Source organism: Lipotes vexillifer, unplaced genomic scaffold (genome assembly GCF_000442215.2).
Source record: "Lipotes vexillifer unplaced genomic scaffold, Lipotes_vexillifer_v1.1 scaffold727, whole genome shotgun sequence".
NCBI classification, from domain to species: domain Eukaryota; kingdom Metazoa; phylum Chordata; class Mammalia; order Artiodactyla; family Lipotidae; genus Lipotes; species Lipotes vexillifer.
The window spans coordinates 358,738-362,569 of NW_006771347.1; the positions used below are offsets into that span (position 1 = coordinate 358,738).

A 3,832-nucleotide genomic window follows, 5' to 3' on the forward strand; every position below is an offset into this window, starting at 1 on the left:
GGGGGGGAGCCCAGGGAGGCACCAAGGACCACACGTTAAGGTGGTGCTGCCTTCCAGGGTCGTACACGTGCCGGCATAATATAAGGGCCCAAGTGCCCTGGTTCTAGCCATTAAGTTGATACAGGAAATCGAGGTGGTTACTCCAAAGGGGAAAAAGAACCTATGTGGTGGAAACAGAATTACCTTTGATTAAAATCATTCATAGTGCTGGTTCACTTTTCTCCTTGACCCTCAAATTGCAGACTGTCACTCTGTTCTTCCTTTTCTTTTTCCCTTTCTGTCCCTCCCCACCTTCTTTCCCCCCCACCGGCTTGGCTTATCACTGTCGTAGCAAAGGATGTGTTTGGATGCAAGGATATCTTAATCACATACACATCGGAATGAATTAACTTACCTCCATAGGCCCATCCCCTACCCACCTGGGTATGGAGTGCCGGCCCCCTGGCCTCCTGGCCTCTAGCGAGGGCAGGGGCACTCCCAAGATTGCAGGACAGGAGCAGAGTGAAGACGGGAGGGAGCAGAATAAAGTTTTGGGGTTTTTTTTTTGGTTTTTGTTTTGCCAATTTCCTTCCTACTGGGTCTGTGCTGGTGGAACGCATCTCACCCTGGGACGGCCATGGCGCCTGTCAGCGGCCCTCTCTGTTTCTTTCCTCCTTGCCCCTCTGGGACCTGGGGGTAGTAACTGCTTCCAGCCCCGGCTGTTGCATCATCCTTAGTGTCCTTTAACCCTGCCCATACCTCTATAAATAGTCTTCTTTTAAAAACTCAATTACCCAATATGAGTGCAATATCTATTTCCTACTCAGAGCTTGCCAATATGGCTGAAAATAGCCCAGGACCATAGTTAGGGTTGCCAGATTTAGCAAATGAAAATACAGAGTGTCCTTAAATATGAATTTCAGATAAACTATAAGTAATTTTTTGGTTCTAAGTACGTCCCAAATATTGCGTAGGACAAAACTGCGTTTAGTTTAAGTATGTCCCATGCAATACTGGGGACATCATTCTACTAAAGAGTTAATCATTGTTCACCTGCACCTCAAACTAATTGTGAGTCCTGTATTTTATTTGGCAATCCTAAATTAGAAGGCATTGCCGGGTTAATTCTTTTAAAACCAAGTATTTGGCATGACCACTGGCTCAATCATTTCTCTCCCATTAGACTACGGGTGACTGCGGATAGACTTGGGCTTATTCCCTTATGTAGCCCTAGTATCCAGCTTGCCAGGCACGTAGTAGGTGCTCAATAAAAATGAACAGAATGACTAATTCTAAAGTGCCTTCAATTTCCAAATAACAAGGAAGGTACACTTCCACCAAAGTTACTATTTTCCCTGATACAAAGCAGGAAAACAGCACTTTTCCTTTTTTTTTTTTTTTTTTTCCCTATTGCCCAACTCAAGAGGAAAAAAGAAAACAAAAACTCATCTTTCATTGATGTGGAAATGTTAGTAAAATAAGAAGAGCTTTCTTTCCTATTCAGGGGTTTCCACACTTATTTGGAAATATCACCCTATTTTTTTTTTTAACATCTTTATTGTAGTATAATTTCTTGACAATGGTGTGTTAGTCTCTGCTTTATAACAAAGTGAATCAGCTATACATATACATATATCTCCATATCTCCTCCCTCTTGCGTCTCCCTCCCACCCTCCCTATCCCACCCCTCTAGGCGGTCACACAGCACCGATCTCCCTGTGCTATGCGGCTGCTTCCCACTAGCTATCTATTTTACATTTGGTAGTGAATATATAAGTCCATGCCACTCTCTCACTTCATCTGAGCTTACCCTTCCCCCTCCCCATGTCCTCAAGTCCATTCTCTACGTCTGTCTCTTTATTCCTGTCCTGCCCCTAGGTTCTTCATACCCATTTTTTTTTCTTTTTTCTTTTTTTTAGATTCCATATATATATGTGCTAGCATACAGTATTTGTTTTTCTCTTTCTGACTTACTTCACTCTGTATGACAGACTCTGGGTCCAGCCACCTCACTACAAATAACTCAATTTCGTTTCTTTTCATGGCAGAGTAATATTCCATTGTATATATGTGCCACATCTTCTTTATCCATTCATCTGTTGATGGACACTTAGGTTGCTTCCATCTCTGGGCTATTGTAAATAGAGCTGCAATGAACATTTTGGTACATGACTCTTTTTGAATTATGGTTTTCTCAGGGTATATGCCCAGTAGTGGGATTGCTGGGTCATATGGTAGTTCTATTTGTAGTTTTTTAAGGAACCTCCATACTGTTCTCCAGAGTGGCTAGATCTGTTTACATTCCCACCAACAGTGCAAGAGGGTTCCCTTTTCTCCACACCCTCTCCAGCATTTATTGTTTGTAGATTTTTTTTGATGATGGCCATTCTGACTGGTGTGAGGTGATACCTCATTGTAGTTTTGATTTGCATTTCTCTAATGATTAGTGATGTTGAGCATTCTTTCATGGGTTTGTTGGCAATCTGTATGGAAATATCATCCTACTTATTTAACAAAACCTAATATGGTGCTAGGTACTAGGTAATGTTCTAGACATTATAGGTATACATTAGCCCATTTAATCCTGACGTGGTAAGACCTATCCTAAGTCTCTCATCTGAAGTCCTTGGGGCAGATGTGTTTTGGAATTCAGTGCCTATCTGACTTAACTATGAAACATTCATAATACACAGACTAATCAAGGTCTACAAAGTACCATAATCAAACATACTAATCTCTGCAGGAAAATACACAAATAGTCCGATCAGGTAAAATAAATGAAAAGAGCTTCAAGTCCATGCAGGTGAGCTTTTCCTACCAAAGGAATTCAGGTCAGATTTGCCTGGTTCAGTGAAATTTCAAAGAAAATTTCCATTTTTAGAGGTGTCTGAATTGCAGAAATAAGTATAAGGGATCGTGAACCTTTACTGCTGTTATTCTCACTTTCAGATGAAGAAACTCAGGCTCTGAGGGCTTCTGTCACTTGCCCATGATCCCTGTTTTAAGTACTGGGGCTGGAATTCAGACAGCTTTCTGGATTCAGAGCTCAATAACCATGATCCAGTGCTATCCTTAGTTAGAACTTTTAGCTTCCAAATATTAATTTATTTGAAAATAATCAGATTTTCTAAATGGTTGGCTGCAAAGGCATCTAATCTTAATTTATCAGCTGATTAAAGGTACACAGTGCATAAATATTTAACATTCATTTATTCAACGAATACTTAGCTGCCTTCTTTATGTTCATTTAAAGTCTGCTTCAAACAGAGTAATTTATAGAACAGAACACTGTAGTGATCTTGTCAGATTCTTTATTTTGAGGAGTCAAGGTGGTAACTAGGTGCCTGGGGAAGCGTGTGTGTGTGTGATGGGGGGTGGCAAGGGGAGTGATGGGTGGTCTGCTGGATGGCCTTAAGACATAGTACGCCTGGGGGACCCCAAGAGTCTACTGGGGTATCTGCAAGGTCAAAACCATTTTCACAGTAATATTAAGACAGTATTTACTTTTTTCACTTTCATTCTCTCAGTTGTATACAATGCAGTTTTCCAGCTGCTACACAGCGTGTGACGTCGCAACAAACTGAATGTCTTCTGTTAACTCAGACGTCAAAGAAAGCTTCGAAAATGTAAAACAATGTCATTCTTCTAAGTTTTTATTTTGATAAATAGGCCTACTTTTCATAAAAATTTTATTTCTGCTAATATGTAATGAGTGGCTAAGGAATCATAGAGCCACCAGGGGAAATTTAGAGAGTCATCCTCCTAGGGTCCTCCTAGGCTGCTCCAGCACATTTGCCCCTGAATTAGAATTTCTGGGGCAAATGTGCTGGGAATCCGTATTTTTAAATGGTCC

At 41.0% G+C, this 3,832-nt stretch overlaps 1 protein-coding gene across 1 annotated transcript in view; it reads right to left on the minus strand.

The window, feature by feature from the left end:
• Nucleotides 1-3,832, minus strand: part of MED12L (mediator complex subunit 12L) — a 335,022-nt gene that overhangs the window by 3,311 nt on the left and 327,879 nt on the right. The gene's annotated exons all lie outside the window — the stretch shown is intronic.